Source organism: Notamacropus eugenii, chromosome X (genome assembly GCF_028372415.1).
Source record: "Notamacropus eugenii isolate mMacEug1 chromosome X, mMacEug1.pri_v2, whole genome shotgun sequence".
NCBI lineage: Eukaryota > Metazoa > Chordata > Mammalia > Diprotodontia > Macropodidae > Notamacropus > Notamacropus eugenii.
In genome coordinates, this window is record NC_092879.1 from 102,898,013 (window position 1) to 102,921,640 (window position 23,628).

The 23,628-nt window shown below is 37.5% G+C and overlaps 1 protein-coding gene and 1 long non-coding RNA gene across 9 annotated transcripts in view; one reads left to right on the forward strand and one right to left on the reverse strand.

Annotated features, from left to right (window-relative positions):
- The window catches only part of LOC140516228 (kinetochore protein Nuf2-like), a 276,512-nt gene that overhangs the window by 155,113 nt on the left and 97,771 nt on the right, over positions 1-23,628 (forward strand). The window lies entirely within an intron of this gene.
- Positions 4,889-11,618, reverse strand: LOC140516065 (uncharacterized). Its single transcript, XR_011971259.1, has 2 exons — positions 11,274-11,618; positions 4,889-5,947 (listed from the first exon to the last, which is right to left on the reverse strand). It is a non-coding gene; the product is annotated as an uncharacterized lncRNA (long non-coding RNA).

The window sequence follows — 23,628 nt, forward strand, 5'->3', positions numbered from 1 at the left end:
GTTTTCCAAATTCAGTGGATTCTTTCAATTTTAAATTTATCCTCTGGTTCTAGAATATCAAGGATGCTTTCCTTGGTAATTTCTTATAATATGATGTCTAGCCTCTTTAGTTAATGATGTTCAGGTGGTATAATAATTCTTAAATGACCTCTCCTCAATCTGTTTTCTAGGTGAATTTTTCCCCTCCTACTATATAGTACATATTTTCTTCAGTTTTTTTCTTTCTTTAAGTTTTTAAAAATTGTTTCTTGTTGCCTCATGGAGTCATTAGCTTCCACTTGCTCAATGTGAATTTTTAAGAAATCATTCCAGTGAACTTTTGCATCTTCTTTTCTATTTGTCCAATTCTGCTTTTCAAGAAGTGATTTCCTTCAGCGTATTTTTTTATATCTTCCCTCCCCCTTCTCTATTTGGCCAATTTTTAAAGGAGTTCTCTTCAATGGGTTTTTGTGCCTCGTTTAACATTTGGAATTTTTTTTTTATTCTTAAGATGTTATTTTCTTCACTATTTTTGTGAATCCTTTAACTGGCTGTTGACTCTTTTTCCTGATTTTTTGGGATCACTTTCATTTGTTTTCCCATTTTTTCCTCTGCTTCTCTTATTTGATTTTGAAAAAAGAAACTTGTGGAGTCTTCCATGTCCCAAAAACAATTCACAATTTTCTTTGAGGCTTTGCATGTAGCTGCTTTGATTTTCTTGTATTTATTTGAGGTTGTGTTTTGATCTTCATTGTCACCATAGCAACTTTCTATGTTCAGTTTCTTTTTTGTAGCTATTTGTTCATTTCCCAGTCTGTTTCTTAATAGTTAACTTTATGTCTAAGTTGAGCTGAGGTCCTGGGGTAAAAGGGACATTGTACGAAGCTTCAGGTTTTTATTTCTGCTTTCTTCTGAGATAGTTCTGTGGGTCTTTTGGCTCTCAGTTCTTCCAAAGTGGTATGATGTAAGGAAAGATAATGCTCACAAATCTTCTGGCTTGGGCTCTGGTCTGTGATCAAATAAAAAAGGAAAAGGTACTCTTTTCTACACTGAAACTTGTCCTGTCAGTGCTTCTCCTTGTCCTGGAACTGCTACTGGGAATTGCATATGGGAAGTTCAAAAAAGTCCTATTCACAGTCCCAACAACGAGCCATCATAATCTCCTCACCCTGGGTAGACTGAGAGAAGTGGAATACACTATCACTGTGTCTTCAGTCATTCCCAATGTCTTCTCTTAGGTTGAATCTGGACTGAACTCCACTCTCACCACATCTTCTTTGATGATCCTTCCACAAGAAACTCCATGTCCAAACTCAGTGAATTTTCCCTAGCTGTTCCCTATGTGAAGATTACTTTCATTCTTCTTTTACACATTATGTTTTGTAGAGGAGTGCCTGGGGGGAGGGGGGAACAGAACCAAGATGGCAGAGTAAAAGGATAGACCTGTAGAAGCTCCCCGCCATAGGCCATAAAATACCTGTAAAAAATGACTCTAAACAAATTCTAGAGCAGCAGTAGCCACAAAATGACAGAGTAAAAGAGCTTCCTAGCCCAAGATAGCCTGGAAAGCCAAGAGGAAAAGTCTATCACACCAGGCTCAAAGTTCAGCACAGCCTGGGCTTGAACACACCACATGGCAGGGACAGGACCCAAAGCAGGCTTCAGGGTGTCACTGGAAGCAGCAGTTCACAGATTGCTCAACTCACAAACACCAAAGACAGCTTCAAAGATCAGTGATAAAGCTCCTTCACCTGAGTGAGAAGGGAATGTGGTCTGGCCTCGCCAACAGCAGCCATTGCAGAGGCAGTATCCATTTTTGGAGCCCTTGGCTTAAAGACCCTGAGGGAATTGAGCAGCTGATCTGGGTTTGTGCCCTGAATGACAGTCCTGGGGAGAGGAAGAGCTCTTGCTGGTGGAGCTGGTGGAGGCTATTAAAAGGGAACTCAACTGGTAAGTCCTCAGCAAAAGAGTGCTTGTGGTTGCTCCCAGATCAGAGTGCAAGCCAGGAGAGGAGTAAACTCCTCTCCCTTGATTGTGTCATCTTGGAGAACTTATAGGTCCCCGGAGTAAACCCTCCTCTTGACAAAGGGCTCAAAAGTCAAGTAACTGCCTGAGAAAATGCCCAAAGAGGGCAAAAGAAGTAAGACTATAGAAAGCTACTTTCTTGGTGAACAGATATTTTCTTCCATCCTTTTGGATGAGTAAGAACAAGGCATACAGTCAGAGGAAGACGTAAAAGTTAAGCCTTCTGTATCGAAAACCTCCAAAATAAATACGCAATGTCCTTAGGCCGTGGAAGAGCTTTAAAAGAATTTTGAAAATCAAGCAAGAGAGGTGGAACAAAAATTGGGAAGAGAAATGAGAGCAATGCAAAAAAAAATCATAAAAAGTGAGGCAAAAGCTTGCTAACACAGACCTCAAAAAATGCTGAAGAAAATAACACCTTTAAAAACAGCCAAATTCAACTGACAATAGAGATCCAAAAAGCCACTGAGGAGAAGAATGCTTTAAAATGTGAAATGGGCCAGATGGAAAAGGAAGTTCAAAAGCTCATTGAAGAAAATTGTTCCTTAAAAATTATAGTGCAGTAGATGGAAACTAATGTCTTTATGAGAAACCAAGAAATTACAAAACCAAACCAAAAGAATAACAAAATCGAAGACAACGTGCAACATCTCATTGGAAAAAAAAAACTGACCTGGAAAATAGATCCAGGAGAGACAATTTAAAAATTATGGGACTACCTGAAAGCCATGATCATAAAACTAGCTTAGACATCAAGGAAAACTACACTGATATTCGAGAACCAGAGGGAAAATAAATATTGAAAGAATCTGTCAATCACCTCCTGAAAGAGATTTGAAAAGAGAAACTCCTAGGAATATTGTAGTCAAATTGCAGAATTCCCAGGTCAGAGAGAAAATATTGTAAGCAGCCAAAAAGAAACAATTCCAGTACTGTGGAAACACAATCAGGATGACACAAGATCTAGCAGCTTCTCCACTAAGGGATCGAAGGGTTTGAAACATGATAATCCAGAAGTCAAGGAACTAGGATTAAAATCAAGTATCACCTACCCAGCAAAACTAAGTATAATTCTTCAGGGGGAAAATGGTCATTCAATGAAAGAGAGGACTTTGAAGCATCCTTGATGAAAAGAACAGAGCTGAATAGACAATTTGACTGTCAAACACAAGAATCAAGAGAAACATGAATAGGTAAATGGAAAAGAGAAATCATAAGGGACTTACTAAAGTTGACCTATTTGTATTCCTACATGAAAAGATAGTATTTGTAACTCTTGAAACTTTTCTCAGTATTTGGATATTTGGAGGGAGTATACACAGGTAAGTGTGTGTGTGTGTGTGTGTGTGTGTGTGTGTGTGTGTGTGTGTGTGCATGTGTGTGTAGACAGAGGGCACAGGGTGAGTTGAATAGGAAGGGATGATATCTAAAAAATAAAATTAAGAGATGAGAGAGGAATATATTGGGAAGAGAAAGGGAGAAATGGAATGGGACAAATTCTAAAAGAGGCAAGAAAAAGCTCTTTGAATGGAGGGGAAAGGAGGGATGAGATGAAAAAAAGTGAAGCTTACTCTCATCACATTTGCCTTAAGGAGGGAATAGCATGCGCATTCCATTTGGTATGAAAATCTATTTTATACTACAGGAAAGTAGGGAAGAAGGGGATAAGTGGGGTGGGGGTTGGATGGGAGGGCAAATGGGAGGAGGGTGTAATTAGAAGTGAACACTTTTGAGGAAGGACAAGGTCAAAAGAGAGAATAGAAAAAATGGGGGCAAGGATGGGATGGAGAGAAATATATTCTTATAAAACATGAGTATTATGGAAAATTTTAGCAAAACTACACATATATAGCCTTTATTGAATTCCTTGCCTTCCCAATAAGGATGGGTGGGGAGGGAGGAAGGAAGAGAATTTGGAACTCAAAGTTTTAGGAACGAATGTTGAGAATTATTTTTACATGCCACTGGGAAATAAGAAATACAGGTAATGGAGTATAGAAATCTACCTTGCTCTACAAGAAAAGAGAGTAGATGGAGATATGGGAAGGGAAGAGTGTGGTAGAAGACAGGGCAGATTGGGGGATGAGGTAATCAGAATGCAAGGTGCTTTTGGGTGGGGGGTAGAGGAGAGATGTGGCAAAAACTTGGAACTCTAAATTTTGTTGAAATGAATGTTGAGAACTAAAAATAAATAACTAAACGTTAAAAAAAGTTTTGGAAAAATAGGAGTCCCTGATCCAGGAAGGATGTTTCAGGAGAATACAATTTTTCACATTTTCCACAAAACTAATGACATTTTACAAACATGACCAAGGACACACTACATCTTTTTTGTCCAGGATCTAACCTGTTTAAATGAAGGGATGCTAATCAACAGAAAATTGGCCATATGAAGAACATCGGTCTCTAAAATTCATTAAACTGCCTGCTAAGCTGTGGAGGGGTTGTAATATTTTTGGTTTGTATGACCGTACTGATATAATCATGGATCTTCTAAGAAGTTAGAAAAAATATGTATTTTTTTTAAATTCAGCAAAAAAGTCTCTTTCTTTAAATTATTTTGTATTTATTGATCTGTACTTGTCATACTGCTTCTACCACTATTCCCCACACATTATTAAAGTTAAGCTTCTTAAAGACTAAGATTGTTTAAGTTTTGTATTTGGACCCTTAACAATTATCACAGTACACTGAACACAATAGGTGTTCAAAAATATTCACGAATTGGATAGAAATGAAAGAATTAAATTAATTTGAAACAATTTACCGGTTTTTGCTATGGTTACGGCATAGCTTACCGAGAGGAGCAAGTCTTATGCCTGGCCAGCAGGCTGCTCGTCCTCCTGTGGAGCTCGCGAGTAAAAGAATGAGACAGGAGAGCAGATCAGTGAAGCAACTCCGATTTATTCAAGCAAGCACTCTGATTATATAGTCTCTGCCAGCTAGCCCAGTGAACCATGGTAACACACATAAACAAACCCGAAACTATAGAAATGAACACAAGCTGGAACTATAGTGACAACAACAAACCAGGGGTGGGGCCGTCCCTTCCAGCGCCATCTTGTTCACCCTTCCTTGCTCTGGACTCAGTTTACCTGATGTCCGTCAGTGTGGCGTCCCAGATGGTGTGGCGGTCAGCGCCCCTTACAACTCCCCCTTTTTGTTTTAGACCTGATGACCTTCACGGGTTTGTACATCTCAGCATGAACTGATTTTCAGTAAGCATCTTCACTGTATCTTTTACATTTCGTAGAGCACATTTGAGACATGCTGGTATGAGACATATAACAATCAGGATAACAATACTTCCTGACAACAATGGACCTAGCCATTTAAACAATGAGGTGGAATGATCAAAAAGTTGCATCATGTCTGAAACAAAATTTTCAGGTATTAACTTTTTTGTCCCTTGAGTATTTATATCCAATGCCAATTTTCCCAACAGTTTCATTTCACTTGAAACATTGGTGAGTGTTAAACCATGTAACTGAGCCCTTATTTCTTCCCAATTAAATTCAATATCATTGTACAATTTGTTCATCATACAAAAATGACGATATCTGTAATCACATCTTAAAGTCAATTGTGTTTCTATGGCCTGCAGTTCATCCCCAATTGCTATTACATCATTTCTTAACATTAGAATGGCCTGATAGAATTCATGATCCATCTTCAATTGTTCCCTGAATCCTACTGATACATTATTTGTACAAATACCAAGGATAGCCCTTCACCAGTCCTGTAAAGTTGAAATGTCCACTAATGTCCAAAGGTCCAATACTGGTCCTCGGCCTGGCTCACTGTTAGAAGCAGTAAGATGTAGCTGACTAATTTCATGGCTCAGGTGTTGTAGTTTCTTCTTTCTCTGGCGGACTCCCTGTGATTTCTTCCTGGTGCTGTACGACCCGTAGTCTTTTCACTGGTACCCAGATCTCCTTGTCTCCTGTAAAGATACAAGCATAACCCTTGCCCCAAGTTAGTATGGTATGTGGTCCATGCCATTACCCCTCCTGATCTCGCCACATGACTGTCTGTACCGTGGCCGGAGGCGTCCACTCAAATTCTTTCTTAAAATCATCTGGTGGTCTGCCTGATCTGACCATGTGTTTCATGGCAAGTGTAAGACCGTGCTCATCGAATTTTAAATAATTGATAGTGTAAAGTGCCAATTTTAATTGTTCATGTGCCATGGACCTGGGTCCCGAAGCTCCCCCTTTTTGTTTTTGGACATACTGTTTTATGATGCGGTTCACACGTTCTACTATGGCTTGTCCTGTGGGGTTATAGGGGATCCCAGTCACATGAGAGATTCCGAATTCTGAGAGAAATTTTTAGAAGGCCGAAGCAGTGTATGCTGGGCCATTATCAGTCTTTAATAGTTGTGGGACGCCATGGGCGGCAAAACATTGAAGCATATGACTACTCACATCCTTGACTGCCTCTCTGGTGCGTAGAGTAGCCATGATGAAACCGGAGAAAGTGTCTATAGACACATGGACATATTTAAGCCTCCCAAATGAAGCTATGTGAGTCACATCCATTTGCCAGATATCATTAGGATGTGATCCCTTAGGATTATACACTCTGCATGGCATCAGCGGCTGGAAAGGAATGCATGCTGTGCATGATTTTACAATCTTTTGGGCCTCTTTCTTAGTAAGTTTATGTAAATGTCTTAATGATTTTGCTGATATATGAAACTGATTGTGAGCCTGCTGAGCTTCCTCAGTGGTTTCTAGGTACACACCTCCTGACACTACTCGATCCACAACCTCATTTCCTTCTGCTAGAGGCCCTGGTAGATTGGAGTGTGATCTTATATGTAAAATATGTGGAATGGGAACATACGTCCTCTTATGGTGTTTTGGACTTCCACTAGCAACTGTCCAATTTCTAATTGAGTTGATATGCAGGCAGTCTCTAGGTCTGGTATAAGTGTGGCTACATATCTACTGTCAGTAATGACATTGATAGGCTCATCAATTTCTAAAGCCTTCCAGACCGCAAATAGTTTGTTCTTTTGGGTGGATGAGAACGGAGTATCATATACCTGCAACCATTTATCTTGATATACATATGTGGCTGCTCTATTTAATTTTGTGGCATCAGTAAATACATTCTTTCCTATGACTGGAGTGTCATGGCGTTTCTCAGCCCATGTCCATGGTGTTTCCTGGTATATGCTTAGAGCCTTATTTATGTTCCCTGTTTTGAAGTTTTGATTAACAATGACTTGCCATTCTGGGTATTCTGTACAGCATTTCTCTACTTGTTCTTTAGTGTATCTACAGTAGATGGCATCAGGATCTCTTCCTATCAGTTTTCTCACTCTCTGAATTGCCTTGTAAACCACTTGTGCAACTAGTACACAGTAAGGGGCACAAGACCTATTTTGTACTCTCTTCAAATGTATCCACTCTAATATCCCTTCTTCTTGGTGAAGGCATCCTGTGGGGAGTTCCACAGTGAAAAGGATAGAGATATACATACTTTCTGTTGGTACATATCTCCTGGTGCTAGCCTCTACGATTTTTGTTTGAATTTTGGAGATGCACTCCAACGCTTGAGGAGTCCATTCTCATGGTGAATTTAAGTCAGGATTGCCTTTCAGCATGTCATATAATGGGTGTAATTCATCTGTAGGTATTCCTAATTGTGGTCTGATCCACTGAAGCTCTCCTATCACCTTTTGCATATGATTGAGAGTCTTGATTTTAGACACATCTATTACAGGTGATTGAATATGGATTTGATGTTCTAATATGGTGTGTTCTAAGTAATGTATAGGCAGGTCTTTCTGTATCTTATCAGATGCTATTTTTAAGCCCTGTTTGAGGAATTCTCTCTCTGTCATTTGTAATGTCATTTCTAAAATTTCAATGTTATCATGAGCTCCTAAGATATCATCCATATAATGGAGTATCAACACCTGGGGAAATCTCTTCCTGACTGGGTGTAATGTCTTGTCTACATACCACTGACAAATTGTGGGACTGTTTTTCATTCCTTGGGGTAGTACCTTCCATTGGTAACGATGGTATGGCTCCTGTAGATTGACACTGGGTATAGAGAATGCAAACCTTTCCTTATCCTCAGTATGAACAGGAATACTGTAAAAACAATCCTTGATGTCAATCACCCAAAGTTTATAACTGCTGGGAATTGCATTGGGTGATGGCAAACCTGGCTGCAAAGCACCCATCGGCTGCATGATGTCATTGATTTTTCTCAAATCAGTCAACATTCTGTATTTTCCAGATTTCTTTTTTATGACAAATACAGGAAAGTTCCAAGGACTAAAGGATTCCTCAATGTGTCCTAACTCTAACTGTTCTTGTGCTAGGTCTTTCAGGGCCATGAGGTTTTCATATTTTAGGGTCCATTGATCCACCCAGATGGGCTCATCCGATTTTCATCGTAATTTTGGTGGTGGAATTCTCATGGCATTGTCATCAATGGACCCGTTCAAAAATTTGTTGTTAATCTTACCCCTAATTATGTAAGCAGGTCTCTTCCCCATAGTATTATGGGAAGCCCTTCCAATACTTGTGGCCAAAATTTTCCTGATCTGTCCTCAAAAGTCCACCGTAGTGGTCTGGCCACCTCCCTGGCCCATTGTGAGCCTCCTATGTCCTATACACTGTTTTCCTCTCCTATAGGCCATTGAGATTCCCATTGTGAAAAAGGGAATACGCTTCTGTCTGTGCCGGTGTCAACAAGGCCTGTTTTAAGTATTCCTTCTATATATATAGTAAGCATTGGTCTCTGATTACCAATTTGTTGGGTCCAATATATTGTCTGTTCTATGTCATGATTCATTTGTATCAATTGTGCTACCAGCTGCCCTCTATCAACCTCAACCTCCACATTGTTAGAGTTGCACATCAGGATGTTGTGTAAGGTACCAATTGGTGGTTGCTGTACTACGGCCTGTAAGCCTGTGTAAGCATTTGCTGGTGCAGAAATAATAATCTCTTGCTTTGTTTTGATGCATATTTCCTCTATTGGTAACCATACTGTTGTGCATGGAGGTATCAGGAAATTCCCTAGGCTTCTAATTAATTTTGACTGTATGCCACCGACTTCAGTGTCTGGTACCTCCTCCTGAATTCTAAAGTGGCCTGTGGGATCATCTCTGCATCCTCCCAGTAGCCCGTCCTTGTCTCCTGGGCTGGAGGGACGCCCCTCTGCATGTTTAAATATTGAGCACTACCCTTGAGAGGAGGGAATGACCTACACTCTGAAGCCCAATGTCCTGTTTTCTTACATTTTGGACAGGGTGTGGTTGGCTTACTCTTAAATGGTGTTCTGTTCCCTTGGTTCTGGAGTCCTTTTCTTCCCTCTGCATTGTCTCTACACTTCCTCCAGTAATGTCCTATTTTTCCACACTTAAAGCATCTCACTCTTGGTCCAGCTCCCTGATAATTTCTCAGTGCCCCTGCGAAGATGGACGCCTGTATTTTTGCTAGGTATGTCTGAGATCCTACCTCCTCACACCTATTTAACATGTCCTCAATGGAACAGTTCTTGGGTAATCCTAACATAACCTTCCTACAATCTGCATTAGCTCCTGATCGGAGGATGTCCTTTATCACTACAGCAGTACCTTCCACTTCACCCATAGTCCTGGTGACAACCTCAGTTACTCGGGCACAGAAATCAGTGAAGGGTTCTGCATTTCCTTGCTTCAGAGATTGAAGAGATACCTTCTTAGGCCCTTTCTCAGTATAAAGGCCTGTTCCACCCCTTGGGCTAGCCTCTCATACAGCACTAGATCATGTCCTATTTGCTTAATGTTTTCTGCATACTCTTCTGACCCAAATAACATATCATAATACCGTTGGGCATCTGTAGTGTTGCCAGCATTAACTGATGTTGCTATGGTTCTTAATTTTTCTGCCAAAAGCCGAAGAAAGCAAACATATTATCCGGGAGTCAAGATGGCTCTCATGATTAATTTCCAGTCATTTGGGGTTAACACATAATTAACCAATTCTTTTAATCTTATGAGGACATGAGGAGCATTTATCCCATAATCTGTAACCGTCTTTTTCAATTCTTTTATCTGTAAGGCTGGTATGGGCCCGTGAGTCCTCGTCACGGAGCCGTCCTCTGCTTTATCCTCCAATACAGGGAATGCACTTATCCATTCCCCACCAATCTCCCTTAAGCTAGTGTAATCACCATCCTCTCTCAGCTTTTCTAGAGTCTGCTGTAATGCTGATTTTTTGAAAATTATTTGTACTTCCCTCATCTTGTCGCTAGATGTCAGAATTGTTCCTCTTATCTCACTATCTGTGCTTCCTCCCTTCTCACCATCGGTGAACTCCTTTTTCCAGCTAACCCTCCTTTTAGTTTTCAACAAGCCCTTTAATTTTTCAGTTAACTCTTGCATGTCCTCTCTCAGTTCCCGAACTATCTCTCTCTCTTGCCATTTCTCTTGTTCCAACTCTAAGTTTGGATATATGGATGCTGGCTGCCTTTCTGGGCTATCGTCCCTTGTACTACTCCCTGACTCAGAGGGGGTCGTCTGTGAGGATGTGGCAAATGTTCTCATTTGCACTGCCTTTCCACCGCCTTCCTCTATGAACACATTCTTCAGCATGTTATATAGGAAGAACGTGTGAGGATCCAATTTATTTGGGTTTTCGAGTTCAAAAGCTGTTAACTGCTCTCCAACAATGACCCAAGAGTCTAAACTCATAGGAGGTCGTTCTGACACCCAAGGACAGATTTCACAAATGGTATCTATGAACTTCCTTATATTTCTCAAACTTACTGTAGTTCCATGTTTCCTGATCTTTTTGTAAATTATTGCTGTGTATTGACCCTGACTCAACTTTTGTGAGCTTTGCCCCATTTCAGTCTTACTCACAGTTACACCTCTTCCCACCAAGCTGAATTGCGCACGTCTTCTCCTGCGTCCGCTTCTCAGATGTGCTTTCCGGAGAACTCCGTGAGGCAGACAGGCTACCGTCTCATGTTGAGCTCAGGTATTGGCCTTTGACCCTATCCTGATAGCTCCTGTACACTGTCTAGGCTTCTGGAGAGCCTGACTCACTTGGGGGGGACTGAGGGACCTGATTCCCTCAGCTGAGATTCCTGAGGGACCTAATTTCCCTCGGCTGAGTTTCTTAAGGGACCTAATGTCCCTTGGGTGAGTTTCTTAAGGGACCTAATTTCCTTTGGCTGAGCTTCCTGCTCCTTCCCCCCTGCTTGTGGCTCCACGTTGGTGGGCGCCAAGTTGCTATGGTTATGGAATAGCTTACCGAGACGAGCAAGTCTTATGCCTGGCCAGCAAGCTGCTCGTCCTCCTGTGGAGCTCGCGAGTAAGAGAATGAGGCGGGAGAGCGGGTCATTGAAGCAACTCCGATTTATTCAAGCAAGCACTCTGATTATATAGTCTCTGCCAGCTAGCCCAGTGAACCATGGTAACACACATAAACAAACCCGAAACTATAGAAATGAACACAAGCTGGAACTATAGTGACAACAACAAACCAGGGGTGGGGCCGTCCCTTCCAGCGCCATCTTGTTCACCCTTCCCTGCTCCGGACTCAGTTTACCTGATGTCCGTCAGTGTGGCGTCCCAGATGGTGTGGTGGTCAGCGCCCCTTACAGGTTTTCATAGCATTCATAATAATAACTGCTTTTAGTAAAGAAGCATTTGAAAGTCTCCTATCTAAGGAGATCATTTTCATGGAAGGCCAGCTTAACTAGTTTTTGGTTTTCTAGTGAAAATATCTGACAATTTAAAGCTAGCTACCTTCTTACAATCTTTTTCTTCTAGAAATCATCAAACATTTCATCAATTGACTTGAAGAAATAACAAAACAGAATTGTTTTTATGCATGTACCCACAAGTTAGTATATGTGCACACACAGGGTTTATTTCATTCTATTTGTATTTTCAACATATATGTCTATATATACATACATGAATACACATATATGTGTGTTTCATATATATGTATGTGCTAAACTGTGGCAATGCAAAGGAAGATAAAGGAATGTCTCATCTAACTAGCCAGCTCACTAGCTAGATAGATAAGAGGTACAGATATAGATAAAGATGTGTATAGAAAAAAGAAACAAGCGCTTGAGAGCACAACGCATGTTTTGTGGGACAGAATAGTCCAATCTACTTGGTGTATAAATTGTATGGGGCAAAAGATGATAGAATGAATTAATGAAATAAAGATAGTAATGTGCCCTAAGACAGAGTGATCATTGGATCAAAGATTTAGAGCTAGAGTATATTAAAGATTCAATTCAACAACGTGTGTTATGCATTTACTATGGATAAGGCATTTTGTGGTCAGAAAGACAAAACTTAAAGAACATTTTGTTGTTGTTCAGTCATCCCCATTTTATGGATAATAAAGCAGTTTCTGAAAGGTAGATACTTGTTCAATTTCACCAGGCATTAAGAAAAACTATATTTTAACCCATGATCTCAATTCAATATGTATGAATTTTACTAAATAACTTCTCAGAAGATATTAAACTTAGAGTAAGAAGGAAATGAAGTGGCTAGCTGACTCAGTGGCTACAGTGCTGGGCCTAGAGTCAGGAAGACATGAGTTCAAATATGTGACCTTGGGTAAGTCAGTTAGCCTCTGTTTACTTTAATCCACTAAAGAGGAAAGTCGCAAACCTCTCTTGCAATTTTACCAACAAAATTCCAAACAGGGGTCACAAAGTGTTTGATGTGACTGAACAAGAAGAATCAACTGAAGATACTTGAGCAGAGGAAAGTATTTATCAGATCTGTGTAATATTAGGAAGGATGGAATAAAGGGGTTAAAGAGTTCAGGTAAGGGCACCCATAATGAAACCATAGCAGCAATAATGGGTAGATGGTAATAAGAGCCAAATAACTGAATTACCAGGTCTTTACATTGTTAGAGCTGTAGCAGGAAAGAACAACAGATTTAGTACTGATGCCATCTGTGGGGCCACATGGATCTCTGGTGCATGTGCTTTTGGAGTCTATGATTCCTTACCATATGCATGGCATTCCCTGATGGTAACATTGCTCCCTATTGCATGTGACTCCTGAGATTATATGATTTCCTGGAGCATTCTCTGAAGGCCCAACTGTGTGGAATTGGCCTGCTTGTTTCTGTCTCACTCCTCAACACTTTCTTTTTCTTTTAAGTACTGGGACTGAAGTCAGGAAGACCTGAATTCAAATCTATCCTGAGAGGTATTATTAGCTCTATGACCCTGGGCAAGTTATTTATTCTCTGTCTGCCTCATTTTCCTCAAGTCTAAAATAAGAATAATGACCTGACAGGGTTGTTGTGAGTATTAGATGAGATAATGTTTTTAAAGTAATTCTCATAATACTGGCATAAAATATGTATTTCATATTTCCTTCCTTTTTTCCTTCTTTTCTTCCTTCATCAGTAGCTAAGTTGGATGAACTGACTTTCTGGTGAGACATCTATGAAATGGTTTTTATATGGATTAAATACCCAGAAAAAGGCAAATATTTTTAAAATACCAGGACCTTAGCTTTATCGAGGGAATTTCACACCTTATTAATGAAATGCCTTCAATGTCAGAAGAAAGTTTGCCTTTGTAGGGGCAAGGACGACTTTTAATTGTACATAGGGTGACATCACTTAAAGGACTTACTAGTGGGGTAACCAATAATCAGGACAATTCATGAAAGTAACCCAAGTGGTCATAAACATTCTGGTACAGGTAAGATATGGGAAGTAGATGCTAAATTATACACACACACACACACACACACACACACACACACACACACACACACGCACACATGCACACACACATACACCCATATTTCATAAGTGGAACAGCAAGTTGTAGTACAGAAGGGGAGACATGGTTGACTTTTCCCCCAAATAACTTTGCCATGTTTATCTACCCACAGAAATTGTAATTTGCTATTTCATTACCAAATATTTCCAGCAGATTTAATTTTGTTTCAATTACAATGAGACCAGAGATTAATTAGAGATAAACATAAATTAAATATTATTCAGAGAGCCCGATCTTTGCCTGAATATTAGAATAATTAATAAATTGGGGTTGAGATCAATAAGTGACCACATTAATAACATTTCATTAAAAATAAACCCCTTAAAGTCAAATAAGAAGGAACCATGTAGATCTTAGGTGCCATTGCATTAACCCTTGGGATAATTATTGAAGCATGATTTTTCAAAAGCTTTTATAAATTGTCCAGAAAGAATTATAAATGCATTAGCATTACAGAATGATTTCACTTGAAGTTATAAAAAAAATCTAAGAAACAAGCATTTCCTCATACATTTTATTAAAAAGTCCAGAGCAATAACAACCTAAAATATTATTAAATGAAAAAGGTTAGTAATAGATTAAAGGGCAAAGGAAAATAAATAAAAATATAAATACAAATTGGTGTTACAAATATAATTTTAAATAAGTTCAATTTAAATTCATTGTATGTCACTTTTTAAGAAAGTATTTCAAAAGCATAGGTTAAGGGAAAGAAATATTCAAAGAGATATTAATTTTGTCATGTAAAGTTTTAGGTGTGATTTTTATTGCTATCGGTGACCAAGTTTCATGTAAGAACAACTAATATACAATTCATGTGGTTCTAATCTAATCATTTAAAGAACAGATAATTTAAAAATTCATTTAAAAATTTTGTTTTCAGTGTATAATTACATTAACAAGTGCAATCATGAATCTTTATGGGACATAAGACATTGTCCTCCTGATACTGAAAATAACAGTCATTTAAAACTTTTGCTGATTTGGTCTTCTATTTAATTCCCACTTATCTCCTAATAATAAATCTCCCATAAGCCTCTTGAGCAAATTTTCTCCCTAAAATGTCCTGACTTACAAGAAGGCAAGTTCCAAGAGAAAGATCTAATGCTGGAGCAAACTTGAAATCATGCTTCTCTGGGGTTATAGAGCAAGGGCTTAAGAGAATTACTGTAGAGTTTCAGAATCACTTTTCTTCAGTTCAGTGAAAACATCTTCTTATTGTAATGGAAGTGACACGGGGCAATTTGCCAGAGAACTTCCACTATCACAGCTGTTTTCAAATATTTGATTTGATGGTGCATGTCCAAACAGAAGGTCAAGATTAGTGGCTTTAAGAGTTTGATGCTATTTTTTTTGCACTTCAAAAACATTACATTCCATAGATAAACATACATCTAAATTGTTACAAGAAATATCATATAGAAAAATTAAAATTATTTTTATTTTAAATTTCTAAGAGATTGGTTTTATTTTACATAGCTTTAAACTTTTTTCCCCCTTTCTCATATATTTAACTTGACAGACTTCAACAAATTGCCGGAGCAAATGCCCCAAACCCACAGTGTGGCTCTTCACTAAATTTTAAAAAAAGAAACCTATTCAAATTCTCTGAAGATTCATTTTTGTTCCCTAATGTTGGGGGACAGCTCTGGACCGGGGTCCCCCGTGAGGACCGTGAGACGCCTGAGGGTCCGAACCTGCCCCCTTGTGGGGTACTGGGATGGCCCTGGTAACAGGCTGGTTCCACCCACGGGGAGGCACTTGGGAGGAGCTCGCCCGCCCATGGGAGGTACGGGGGAGGAGACAGGGGATAATAAAAGGGGATGACCACGAAAGCTAGGAGGAGAGGAAATGCAATAAAGCTTGCTGACTGCAACTCCTTTCGGGTGCTCTGCCTGTTTATTGCCCTCCCCCAACCGGGAGAGGGACCGGAGATGTCCGAAGACCGGGGATAGGTAAGTAGAAGGCGAAGGCCCGGGAGTCGCCCTGGGCACATTTTGAATGATTTTCTTCTCTTTTCATGAATATTAGGTGGTTCTAAAGTAAATTTAGAGAAACAGGAAAAACTTAATTTTACTGTAGCATATGGTATACTAACTAATTTAAGATGCAGCAATTGACATAAATATGAAATCAGTCAATCACCAACATTTCTGATTAGTAAATGAAACTCAGAAAAAGTTGACAATGGTGTGTATTAGTATGGTGATAATGATGACTAATAAACTGACTAGACATAGCTAGGTTTTGAAAAAAAACTTTTCTCAGAAAAATATAATTGGTTTTCATTTAAGGTATAAAATTAGCAGTAATTATTTTTTTCTCACAATACTATGAAAGTAATAGGGGAAAATATTTTATTTCTCCAAGACTTAATAAGTTAGCTAGAACTTTCTATTTTAATATGTGATATGCAAATAAGTAGAGGTCAAGATGCTGGTTTTTTAACTAAATTGATTAATGATACTGACTAAATAAATAAACATTCAGGTACAGAAGCATTATTAGGTTATTGTTTTCAAGACATAAAGCATATAGAACCAGGCATCATAAGTATTACTTTTCTTCCATGGTTTTACCTTCTCTTTTTATATGTAACATTTTTTTTCTTGGTTTTATTTAACTGTGAGAAAACTTATTTGTTACTGAGTGAAAATTCTGAATAAAGAGTCAAAAGTCAGTATCTAACTGTATTTTCCCTTTTCAGTTCTTGAAGCTCTATTTACACAATGTCAGAATAACTAATGAATTGAAGGGGGGGAAATCATGGGAAGAGGTTATTCACATCCTGGGGGTACAGGTTTGTTTCTACCTTCAGGGTCCCACTAGGTCTACATTTTGATATTTTTTTTTGAACCAACATTGAAAGCATCTAATCACCACAGGGGAATCCACTTGTCAGCAGTTCCTGTTGTATGAGGGGCAATGTCAAGTCATTTTCCTCAATAAGTAATTAGATTTAAGGACTCTTGTGAGACATATAAAATGAATTTGGGCAGCAGTTTGTGCACAAACTTTTAGTTCCCTTAATTTTTATTCATTCAATTAAAAATTATTTAACATTTTGATGTTTTAATTATTCACTATAAAGTTGAATTGTTTAGGTATTCCACCTGAGATCTAAGAGGATAGATTCAATGATCCCCTTCTACTAATTTGTTTGAATTTAGAAAATATTTAGGATTAACTGTTCAAAACATTGTGTCAAGATGTACTATTGCGATTGTCATGACATAGTTCTTTGCTTTTAGGAACTTAATAAAGGAAAATTTAATAAAGAAATATACACAAATAACTATGATGTAAGAAAGAAAAAAGTCCAAATCAGAGGGTCAGACAAAAGATCTGAGAAATTAGCAGAGAGAGATCACTTCCAAGTCAGGAATGGTAAATGGGCAATGTTACAAAAGGCTTTCTGAAGTGAGTGGTACATGATCTGGACCTAAAAGGAAAGGATGCACTACTTTAGAATCCAACAACTTGCACTGAAACTGTGTCATTATCAGAGATAAAACTGCTTCTCACAATTACCTAGAAAAAAACACTGATCTATAAAAAATTAAGAATACTTTCAATGGATGTTATCACATCAAAAACTCATAATTTCCAAACTATACAAATTAAATGTTTTAAAATACAGAGACCAAGTCAAAGAAATTAAAATAATATGACAATAAAGTATACATCTTCCCTGTCAACTTGTCTTCACCTGGAGATATCCTGATATTTTTAATGAGTCTGCAAAAGATCACCATTCATCCCAATATGATTTTAAATCATGACAGTCATTGTCATTTTTGTATTAGATACTGGATAATACTAAATGCAAAAGGATAACAAGTAATTTGTCCCAGGACCATTTCAATCTGACATTGATTAAAAATATAAAAAAAATATAAAACTTCACATAATATTTAACAAAATATAAACCTAGAATAACTATATAATTTAACAATAAGATATGATTGATATGATGTGGCATATAACATAAATCATGCAATGCAATATAATTAATATGATATAATGTAACATGATATGATATAATTAAATTCAATGCAAAATACTATGATATAATAATAGTTGTATATTTCTTTAAGGTTTATAGTGAAGTTAATGTGCATGGTATCATTTGAACATCATGGCAATACCAAGAAACGAGTGCTGCTAATCTCATTTTACAAATCAGGAGATGAAGGCTGAGGGATTAAGTGATTTGTTCATGGTCACAGGGTTAAGAAATATATATATATATATATATATATATATATACATATATATATAAAGATAGATAGATATAAATATAGATATAGATAGATCGATAGATAGATTGATAGATAGCACTGTGTTAGGGGTCATGAGAACATATTTTTAAAAAAGGAAGACCTTAAATATACCATCTTTTTCTTAGGAGAACATAGAATCTGATTCTGGAGACAAGCTAAACAAATAGAAAGTTAAATAAAATATAAGTGAATATTGGAAGAGAGGTTAAAAGATTAAGCTTCAAAAGTGGAATACAAAAAATGCATTATTGTTCAGAGGAGGCAAATATCACTGTAGTATGGATTCAAGGACAATATGATAAAGATCTAAGAAGAGATCTAATTTTAATATTTGAAGAATTTGAAAAAAATGAATTCTAGCCAAGGAAAAAAAGGTAATGTTTAAGTTTTCAGTAATGACTGTGAGAAAAGGATATTAAGGAAGGAGTGAAAGGATCCCCTAGATTGATTGGTTGAAGAGTCATGACATGAAGGAGAGACAATGCAGAGGGGTATTATGCAATAAGGCTATAAAACTAGGATGGAATTATGTCATAGAGGGCCTTAATGACATCATAAGGATTTTATACTGTATTCAGTAGTCAGTGAAGATACAGTGAAGGATTTCAGTGAGGAAAGTAAGATGACCAAAAATAACACTTTAGAAAGATTACCCTGTGCTTACTGCCATTGGTGTTTTCCTTTCTTCTTGAAGAGGACCTTGACATCAGAGAGGTGATGCCATGCCATGCAAGTGAATTAGATTTAAGTGAGGGAGGGCTGTGCAAAGTCAGCAGCCTTACTTTCTCCTCAGAAGACAACTGGGTTCAGTGGCCAAATATGGATCGGGACATCTGGAAATGGCTCAGGATGCTGTAGGGGATGTTGGCTTTTTCAATCTAAGGTCTTTATCAGGTCTCAGTTTGACTGAGGCATTGCCCTTTCAGTGGTTTAGGCTTAATAAAAAAAATGAAGTAAAGAATGGGCTCTTAAAAAATAGATCTGGTTGGGGAAGAACCTCAGGGTTTCTGGAAAAACCAGAAAAAAACGTTATTTACATTCATTCTGAGCCAATAAAGCCCAAACAGTGACCAAGTATGGCTTGGTCTGGGACCAGAGTGATTTGGGATTAAGACTGGTCTTTAAGATACAAAAAAATTCAGAGATTAAAATTTACATTCCTTTTGGTCAGAGCACCTGGAGGTAAGGGTGTGATACCCTATGTGGATAGAGAAGAAAGAAAGAAAGAAAAAAAGAAAGAAAGGAAGGAAGGAAGGAAGGAAGGAAGAAGGGAAGGAAGGAAGGAAGGAAGGAAGACCCCAGTGAGCAACTACTTCTCTACTCATAGAGGTAGATGTTCCCAGGTCCCCCACTGCAACCTGGGCCATCTCCAGTTTTCCTAATCTATATCTGACCACTGGACCTAGATGGCTCCGGAGGAGAAAGTGAGGCTGGTGAATTTGCACTATCCTCCTTCACTTAAACCCAATTCACTTGCTTTTCATAGCATCACCTCCCTGATGTCATGGTCCTCTTTGAGAACAAAGGACAAGGAGTAACCTCTATGAGTAGAGAAGGAGCTGCCCACTAGTGTCTTCCCTCTCTCCTTCCCTCCTTCCTTCCTTCCTTCCTTCCTTCCTTCCTTCCTTCCTTCCTTCCTTCCTTCCTTCCTTCCTTCCTTCCTTCCTTCCTTCTTTCCTTCCTTCCTACCTGTGGGCAATATATTGAACAAAATAGCTGAAGTTAATGAGAATAAATGTCTATTAAAATAATTCATTCTGATATGACAGGGGTATGATGTATGGTGTCTAGAAAGAAAAAGGAAGGATTTGAGAAGTCAATTCAAAAAGCAATTATTTGGGGACAATTATATACCAGGTACCATGTTAAACACCAGAAACATTAAAAAGAAAGAACTAACTCATCTCACTACTTTCTCAACTGTTCTATTCCTGATCATAATGTGAAAATTAACTAAAATAATATCTGTTTAGTGATTGATTATTTAAACTCAAATTTGTACTAAAATACTTAATCTTAGTTTTAAAACTATTACCTTAGGCTCTGCATTGATCTAATTGATGAGTGCATCAAATGGGCTGCCTTAGCCATATTTACAAGCCATTTGTATATTTTTTATCATAGACTGTGCTTCTGGTCATTGTTTATCCCTCTCTCCCTAACATCCTCCTCCTTCAGGTTCAGCTCTGGAACCCTAATCAATCCCATATCGCCAGCATTACTGGAAAGGCCATGCCAATGAATTTCTCTTTCAGTCTTTCACAATCCTTGTGACTTTGAAAACCAAAAAGTCCTTCCCAGTAAACAACTTTCCTTCATGTGCTATCTTCCCCCAAAATGTAAGCTCCTTGAGGCCAAGAATTGTTTTGCTATATGTGTATGCCTAGGTATTGTGTGCCAGGCATAGTATGTGACACACAGTAAGTTCTTTTCCATTCATCCTTTCATTTAATTTTTTCATACTTTATTTTAGGGCATTCACAGTAATAGGTACGTGGTCTTTGCTCATGATGAAATCATTAAGTCCCATTTGGCTGCCTCATCTAGGGGAAGGCAAGGGAAGGTAACAATAATTCATTAAACTCTTAATATGTATCAGGAATTGTGCTAAATGTAGACGTAAATATTGCCTCTTGAAAACATACCAGTACAACACAGTATCTTATCTGGCAGGTCCTGTCATATCGTAAAGGCTATCAGTATCGTGGGCTTCTGCATAATTGTATTTCTGTCATTAGAGGACCACTTTAATTTTGGAGTGACTCATCAATAGGAAAGTAAACAGCATTTGTTCCATTTCTTGTTTGGCTATCTCAATTCAAGGAGAGAGTATAATAACTGAAAGCAGGGTTGAATTCCATGGACAATAAAATATCTCTACCAATGAACATATAGCTATATGAAGTACTGAAATACTTCACTGTCACAAAAATGTAAAGATGACCCTACTAGAATATTTCTTCCTTGAAGGATCAGAATTTAAATGTTCTTACTGATTTACATAGTTTTTTTTAAAGAAACATTAAACACAAAATTTATTCTCTAAATTTAATTCATTAGTAGAACATTTGTTCTTGCCAAACCATTGTATTAGCAGAAACCAAGGACTAAACACTTTTTCACGTTCACATATTTAATTACAAATCAAAAACCCAATTTATATAATAGTAGTAAGAAAAGATAATATTGCTTAGTAGTTTCACAACATTATTTTGCAATTATTCCCTTTTTCCACAGTGAGTTCAAAATAATTTGGAAAGCCTAGAGAAAAAAGATTCCAGAAATTACTACAATATATCATTAATGTATAAGTATATGTGGAGAGATAGATATATAGATAATATGTATGTCTGACTGCATGCACATATTATAATTATGTATGTGATATGTTTTATATGTATAATATATAGCTCAATATCTAAATTATAATATTTATATTATACATATATATGCATTTAATAAATATGATCTAAAAACCATAGTATTATGCATCCACACAAAACTCATCTGTTGGCTGTAGGGTTGAGGGACAGTCAGGCCAATCTTCCTTAAAATATGAATTTTCTCCCTTGGGGGAGATTCATGAAACTTCCAGTGGAGCCTGACTATTAAACTAAAATCACCCTAGAGGACAGTGAAAAGGGAAGACATTGTTTGCATGGGCATCTATGTTTCTATGTCATGTGCCTTCCTTCTCTTAATTATTCTTTATTTATCCTATATGTAGTTTGTTTTCAATGTGTTTATTTACATGCTGTCTCTCACTTTAGATTGTATGCTTCTTGAGGGCAGAAGCTGTCTTTTGCCTTTTTTGTGTATCCTTAGTGATTAGCACAGTTCCTGGCACATAGTGGTGATTAATGTGATTGATTGATTGATTGGATGTTTAAATATTCTGTGAGTTGGAATCTCTTTGTAAATATCAGTATCTTTCCTTAAGTTTAAATTGATTGAGCTAAAATACTCCTCCACCATCCCTTTTTGAGTCTGAGTCACCCTGTCTTTCCTAGGCTAGAACTGCAACAGTCATACAAGGAACTAACCCAGCTGCTGATGAGCAAGAAAGCTTTGACCTGTGCTCTTTCCAACCTGGAGGAGTTCAGTCCTCCTTAGGTAGCCTGTTGATGTCCAACAATGACAAAACCTGAACCTTGTCGTTAGCTAAAGGAAGATAAGAACTAGTCTTTAGATTGTGAGAAAACACAAATCTTTCATTAAAGGACAGAGTTAAAGGCGTGCAACTTAAGTGGGCCCAAACTGGTGCTACCTAGTCATGAGTTCTTCAGAAACAATGGTCAGTAACTTACAGATACAGAAAGCATTAAAGCTAAAAGAGTCCTTAGGGATAGTTTATCCCCACACTTTTCAGATAAGGCCTCTGAGTTAGTAACAGAACCAGCATCTTTCTAAGATGACTCTCAACTACCATCTCTTTTCTAAATCTCCGCAATTGTTACAAATAACCAGTTCATACAACTTCAGTGATGAGGAATAGAAAGTTTGTAGTGGTAGAAAGAACTCTCTAACAAGTGGAAAAAGTTTAGGGCTATGAAAATACATATTCAGATAATGCATAAACTTAGTTTCATTGTTTTAACAAGGGTGACAAATATATTTCTAGATAGCTGTTATGACTAGATGATTCTATTTTGTGTATAAGATAAATTAAGGAAAACATCATAGGAGCTCACTCAATTATCTAACTCTAAAAGCAGAATTTTTTAGTTCATTTAAAGAAATATATAAGTAAGAAAATATATAAGTAAATTAAAATCTAAAACGAATTTCTTAAATGAACAAATCAATGAATTGTGGGCTCATACTACAGCGGATATCATTAAATCATAGTTTTCAGCAATGCAATATCTCTTAGTTTCCTTTTGTTTGCTTGCACATCAGAGTGTCAGTATGTATACTGAAGGTACCTTCAAAAGATGAAAGCAATGAAGATATTCCCTTATATAAATTTTTGCCTTAGGGGGAAAAGCACTCCAAAAATCTTCCTATCTTTCTATCTCTCATTATCACCACCACCACCACCACCATCATCATATATTTATGGATCTATCCTTCTGCATAAACATATGTATATGTGTATAAATAATAGATACGTATGTATACCATACAAAGATATATATATATGTACGAATATAATTTTATACACACATATACATATATATGTATATGTATATATACACACACATATATATATACATATATATATTCACACACACAGACATTGTAAAAATAGGATCATAATTTTAGTGCTGGAATGGACCTTAGAGACTATTTAGTCCAACTCTTTCATTTTACATATGAGGAAACTAAGACTAAGGAATGTAAAATGATCTGGCCAAAGTACACAGACAGTAAGGATCAGAGGAAGGATTCAATGGTCCTCTCATCTCAGACATATTGCTCCTTCTGTTATACCACACTGCCTTATCTATGTTCATGCCCATAGAAAATGAAATCAATTCTAGATTGTATTTTGCTTTTATTTCCTTCAGGATTTTAGTAATAATACATATTAGTAATAATACAT